This window comes from Bos indicus x Bos taurus, chromosome 3 (genome assembly GCF_003369695.1).
Source record: "Bos indicus x Bos taurus breed Angus x Brahman F1 hybrid chromosome 3, Bos_hybrid_MaternalHap_v2.0, whole genome shotgun sequence".
NCBI lineage: Eukaryota > Metazoa > Chordata > Mammalia > Artiodactyla > Bovidae > Bos > Bos indicus x Bos taurus.
Genome location: NC_040078.1, coordinates 6,924,187 through 6,930,839, shown reverse-complemented (window position 1 = coordinate 6,930,839; position 6,653 = coordinate 6,924,187). Strand labels below are relative to the sequence as shown.

Below are 6,653 nucleotides of genomic sequence, written 5' to 3'. Positions count from 1 at the left end.
CTTTTATTCCCAGTGAGATAAAAAGCTGTTAGAGGGTTTCATGCAGAAGAGTGATGTAATTCCAGAGGTCATTCTGGCTGCTATTATTGAGAGTGGCCTGTATAGGCGCAAGGGTGGTAGCAAGGAGATCTATTGGGGGCTATGGCTCTATATAATTCAAGTAAGAGATGATACTGGATTAGACAAGGATGGAAACAAGTGATAGTGAAAACTAGGAGGATTCTGGATACATTTTGATGATGGAGCCCATGGGATTTACTGTAGATTGAATCTGGGACTAGAGAAAGTGAAAAGTATGCCAGTTCTGAGATATCTATGAGGGATTCATGATATCTTTAAGAAGGTATAAGGGGATGGGACCCAGCTCATGGGTAGAGGGATTGGATCATGATAGTTTATTTACGCACTTGGAAATAAGATAAAAATATGGGTACAGATATGCTAGATGGGAGCTTGTGGAGCTCTTTTCTGATTGTTTCTGTTTTCTCAATGAAGAGAGAAGCAAGGTTATGTGCTGAGAATGAGCAAGGAGGAGAAGGTTATACAGACTTTTTTTGCTTTGAGAAAAAAAAAAAAAGACGTGAAATAGTTCAGTCAGTGTCTGACTCTTTGCAACCCAATGGACTGCAGCAGACCAGGCTTCCCTGTCAGTCACCAACTCCCAGAGCTTGCTCAAGCTCATGTCCATCGAGTCAGTGATGCCATCCAACCATCTCATCCTCTGTCACCTCCTTCTCCTCCTGCCTTCAGTCTTTCCCATCATCAGGGTCTCTTCCAATGAGTCAGTTCTTTGCATTAGGTGGCCAAAGAATTGGAGCTTCAGCTTCAACATCAGTCCTTCCCATGAATATTCAGGACTGATTTCCTGTAGGATTGACTGATTTGGTCTCTTTGAAGACCAAGAGACTCTCAAGAGCCTTCTTCAACACCACAGTTTAAAAACATCAATTCTTCAGCAGTCAGGTTTCTTTATAGTCCAACTCTCACATCCGTACATGACTACTGGGAAAACTATAGCTTTGACTAAATGGACCTTTGTTGGCAAAGTAATGCCTCTGCTTTTTAATACACTGTATAGATTGGTCATAGCTTTTCTTCTAAGGACCAACTGTCTTTTAATTTCATGGCTACAGTCACCATCTGAAGTGGTTTTGGAGCCAAAGAAAATAAACTCTGTCACTGTTTCCATTGTTTCCCCATCTATTTGCCATGAAGTGATGGGACCAGATGCCATGATCTTTGTTTCTTGAATGTTGAGTTTTAAGCCACCTTTGTCACTGTCCTCTTTCATTTTCATCAAGAGGCTCTTTAGTTCCTCTTCACTTTCTGCCATAAGGATGGTGTCATCTGAATATCTGAAGTTATTGATATTTCTCCCAGCAATCTTGATTCCAGGTTGTGCTTCATCCAGCCCAGCATTTTGCATGATGTACTCGGCATATGAGTTAAAGAAGAGGCTGACAATATACAGCCTTACCGTACTCCTTTCTCAATTTTGAACCAGTCTGTTTTCCATGTTCGGTTCTAACTGTTGCTTTTTGACCTGAATACAGATTTCTCAGGCAGGTAAGGTGGTCTGGTATTCCCATCTCTTTAAGAATTTTCCACATTTTGTCATGATCCACATAGTCAAAGGCTTTGACATAGTCAATAAAGCAGAAGTAGATGTTTTTCATTGCTGTTTCTATGATGCAGTGGATGTTGGCAATTTGATCTCTGGTTCCTCTGCCTTTTCTGAATCCAGCTTTTACATCTGAAAGTTCTTGGTTCATGTACTATTGAAGCCTCACTTGGAGAATTTTGAGCATTACTTTGCTAGTGTGTAAGGTGAGTGCAGTTGTGTGGTAGTTTGAACATTCTTTGACATTGCCTATCTTTGGGATTGGAATGCAAACTGACCTTTTTTCTAGTGCTGTGGCCACTGCTGAGTTTTCCAAATTTGCTTGCATATTGAGTGCAGCACTTTCACAGCATTATCTTTTAGGATTTGAAATAGCTCAACTGGAATTCCATCATCTTCACTAGCTTTGTTTGTAGTGATTCTTCTTAAGGCCTATTTTACTTTGCACTCCAGGATGTCTGGCTCTAGGTGAATGATCACACCATCGTAATTATCTGGGTCATGAAGATCTTTTTTGTATAGTTCTTCTGTGTGTTCTTGCCACCTCTTAATATGGGCTCCCCTGGTGGCTCAGACAGTAAAAATTCTGCCTGCAGTGCAGGAGACCTGGGTTCAATACCTGGGTCAGGATGCTCCCCTGAAGAATGGAATAGCAAACCATTCCAGTATTCTTACCTGGAAAATTTCATGGACAGAGGAGCCTGGTGGGCTACAATCCATGGTGTTGTGAAGAGTCAGACATGACTTTCACTCACTTCTTTATTTCATCTGCTTCTGTTAGGTCCATACCATTTCTGTCCTTTATTGTGCCCATCTTTGCATGAAATGTTCCCTAGGTGTCTCTAATTTTCTTGAAGAGATCGCTAGTCTTTCCCATTCTATTATTTTTCTCTATATTTTTGCATTGATCACTGAGGAAGGCTTTCTTATGTCTCCTTGCTATTCTTTGGAACTTTGCATTCAGATGGGTATATCTTTCCTTTTTTCCTTTGCCTTTAGCTTCCCTTCTTTTCTCAGCTATTTGTAAGGGCTCCTCAGACAACCATTTTTCCTTTTTCATTTCTTTTTCTTGGCGATGGTCTTGGTCACTGCCTCCTGTACAATGTCATGAATCTCTGTCCATAGTTCTTTAGGCACTCTGTTTCTCAGGTCTAATACCTTGAATCTATTTGTCACTTCCACTGTATAATCGTAAGGGATTTGATTTAGGTCATACCTGAATGGTCTAGTGATTTTCCCTACATTCTTCAATTTACATCTGAATTTTGCAATAAGGAGTTCACAATCTAAGCCGTAGTCTGCTCCTGGTCTTGTTTTTGCTGACTGTAGAGAGCATCTCCATTTTTGGCTGCAAAGAATATAATCAATCTGATTTTGGTATTGACCATCTGGTGATGTCCATGTGTAGAGCTGTCTCTTGTGTTGGAAGAGGGTGTTTGCTATGACCAGTGTGTTGCTTCATTTTCTACTCCAAGACCAAATTTGCCTGTTACTCCAGGTATCTCTTGACTTTCTACTTTTGCATTCCAGTCCCTATGGTGAAAAGGACATTCTTTTTTTGGTCTTAGTTCTAGAAGTTATTGTAGGTCTTCATAGAACCATTCAACTTCAGCTTCTTCAGAATTAATGGTTATCAAGAAGAAGTGCAAAGTGAAACAGTTATCTGGAAGAATTGCAAAGACTAAAGAAGTATAGTGTATGGTGTTTGCATAGTTGGGCTTCCCCAGTGGCTTAGCGGTAAAGAATCTGCTGCAGTATAGGACACGTAGGCTTGTTCCCTGGGTCACGAAGATCCCCTGGATTAGGAAATGGCCACCAACTCCCGTATTCTTGCCTGGAGAATTCCATGGACAGAGAAGCCTGGCAGTCTATAGTCTATGGGGTCGCAGAGAGTCGGACATTACTGAATGACTTTCACTATGAATTTAAAGTGACTCCAGTCAGAATGGTTGTGTGTTTTTCTCCAACTTGTTCAGCTCCTTGGGGCATTTGGTTCAGGGTCTCTCAAAAGGCTGTGATCAAGATGTTGGCCAAGGGTTATCTTTATGCTTCAAGACCTCACTGGACTGCGATTAAGGTGTCAGATGGGCTGCATTCTGGATGCTCAATTGGAGTAGAGTCCACTTCCAAGCTGTCAATTTTTAGCAGAATTTATTTCCTTATGGCCGTAGGACTGCACATTTCTGGATTTTTGTTTGTTTGTATCTTTGCTGGCTGGAGGCCACTCCCACCTCCAAGAACATGTGTGAAGCTCCCTGCCGTGTGGCTCTCTCTGTAGGTAGCTGTCAACATAGTTTGCTTCTTCAAGGCCAGTAGGAAAGTGAAAGTATGTCTGCTAGCAAAACGCCTTAAGTAATACAGCCTCATAATTGGTGTGACATCCCTACACTGTGGCCTACAGCATAGTGCATGGGAATGACCATCTCATCACCTTTTCCATATTCTGTTAGAAGTGAGTCACAGGTTCCGCCCACCCTGAAGGGGAGGGGATTCCACATCCGGGAGGTGGGGGTCATAGAGTTACTTTAGAGTCTGCCCGCTGCAGCATTCTCGTCCCGATACTCCACACTGAGTAAATATTATTTTTTAAACAAAACTTACTGAGCTCTTATTCTGAGTCAGAAACTGCTCTAAGCACTTTAAAAATATTAATCCCCACAGCAACCCTGGTAGGTAGGTGTTAACATTATCCCCATTTTACAGATTGGGGGGTAAGGGACAGAGCCATCAACTAACTCAGTTTAAGGTCATTTAATTAAGTAACTAAGTAGAACTCAAACTCATGCTCATTGGCTTCAGAGTCCGTATTCTTACCTCTTATGCTAAGTGACCAAAAACAAAGTGAATGAATAAATGAATGCTATTGAGAGATACAAGAAATAGTCACCCAGCAGCTTTGAGAATGAAATAAGTTTTGACACTGCATTTTGTAGTTCAATTTTGATGCCATGCCAGTTGATACTATCAGAGTTTTATGATTTTAGGTCTTTTTTTCTATTAATATTAAGTAACACAGGTGGAGATGTGAAGCCTGGAACAAAAAAATGTGAGGAACTTCTACTGTGCCTGAGGTTTCCTGGAGGTGACATGCCATTTTTATCTTTTCCTTAAAGATATTACCTGGAAGATATAAGGTAAATTTCAGCTATAGTAGGTTCATAAGGAAAGAACAGGTGACTAGGAGATACCTCCAAAAAGAATAATACTGTCCTTTGTGTTTGTCATTTACACTGAGTTGAGAGGCATAAAAAAACAATGACCTCGCAGCTGCAGGGCCCGAGGCCACAACCCTGTCAGGCTGAGGAAGCACAGGAGCAGCCATCCTCCGGGACCAGAGGCCACAGCAGGAGCCCTCAGCATCCCCGCCAGACTCCACACTTGCCCCTACTGCCCGGAAAGATGCTTCTCGCGACGTTTAAGCTGTGTGCCGGAAGCTCCTACAGACACGTGCGCAGCATGAAGGGGCTGCAGCAGCAGGCTGTGCTGGCCATCGGCCAGGAGCTCAACCGGAGGGCCCTAGGGGGCCCGGCCCCAGCTGCGTGGATTAACCAGGTTCGGCGTCGCGGCTCTCTCCTAGGTTCTCAGCTGGAAGACCCTCTCTACAGCGACCAAGAGCTGGTCTATATCCAGCAGGGAGAGGAGGCCATGCAAAGGGCCCTGGGCATCCTCAAAGACCAGGAGGGCTGGAAGAAGGAGAGCCGGCAGGCCAATGGGGACGAGGTGCTGAGTAAAGTGATCCCTGACGTGGGCAAGGTGTTCCGGTTGGAGGTGGTGGTGCACCAGCCCATGGAGAGGCTTTATGAAGAGCTTGTGGAGCGCATGGAGGCCATGGGCGAGTGGAATCCCAATGTCAAGGAGATCAAGGTCCTGCAGAAGATTGGAAAAGACACGGTCATCACTCATGAGTTGGCTGCAGAGGCGGCAGGAAACCTCGTGGGGCCCCGAGACTTTGTGAGCGTAGGCTGTACCAAGCGCCGGGGCTCCATGTGTGTGCTGGCTGGCATGGCCACACTCTATGAGGAGATGCCCCAGCAGAAGGGTGTCATCAGAGCTGAGCACGGCCCCACCTGCATGGTGCTCCGCCCCTTGGCTGGAAGTCCCTCAAGGACCAAACTCACCTGGCTGCTCAGCATTGACCTCAAGGGATGGCTGCCGAAGACCATCATCAACCAGGTCCTCTCGCAGACCCAGGTGGATTTTGCCAATCACCTGCGCAAGCGCCTGGAGTCCTGCCCTGCTCTTGAAGCCAGGTGTTGAAGGCCAACTTGCGGCTCCACCAGCTCCCGGCTGAATGGGTTTGAGGGCTCACGAGGAGGCCCCTGCTAGAAGCCTCCAAGTCTGTTAAAGATCTCATCTGAGGACAGTGGGACAAGGTGGTGGCACGTTTTCAATAAGATACTACAGCTCAGCTACTACAGCAGCATTTTAGTACCAAGAGAATTCGGACAAGGCTCTTCTAACTTCATTCACTGATGAGCTGTAAAATGAAGCATAAGGGTCTCAAAACATTTGTGAAACTTTTTTTTCCTGGGTCCTGACAGCGTCTACCTAAAAATATCTTGATAATGCTACAAGTTAAGGAATGCAGGGTGCAGAGGGTGCAGAACCCAAGGATCAGGTTGTCAAGCTTGAGGAGGTCAAGAGGTCTGCGGGCAATGTGTGCAGACCGAGGTCTTGCACAGGGCCTCCCACAACCCTCTGCTCCTCTACCAAGTGGGTGGACAGCTGCACCAAAGAGTAAGCAACTCCCACAGCAGACGGCTTCTAGAACTCTAGTTCAAGTGACCTTACGGAAAAAATACAGAACTGTTATACTGATTCCCATACTTCTTCCATGACAGGAGTCAGAATAAAGAATTGTAACTAACATAAAAACTTTCAGTTAGTCTGTACCCGATTTAAAATTCTACTCTTTAAAAATCCATGCTAATAAATGGCAAGCTCATACTAAAGGAGCCGTGGATAAAGATTTTAATTAAACTAAATTTCTTACTTCATTCAAAGGAAAAACTCCAGGGGACTTAAGAATTTC

The 6,653-nt window shown here is 44.3% G+C and overlaps 1 pseudogene across 1 annotated transcript; it reads left to right on the top strand.

Moving 5' to 3' along the window:
- The first annotated feature begins 4,861 nt into the window (after nucleotides 1-4,861).
- LOC113883526 lies at nucleotides 4,862-6,433 on the top strand (annotated as a pseudogene). The gene has a single exon (XR_003508669.1). The product of XR_003508669.1 is annotated as a steroidogenic acute regulatory protein, mitochondrial pseudogene (transcript).
- Nucleotides 6,434-6,653: the final 220 nt, after the last annotated feature.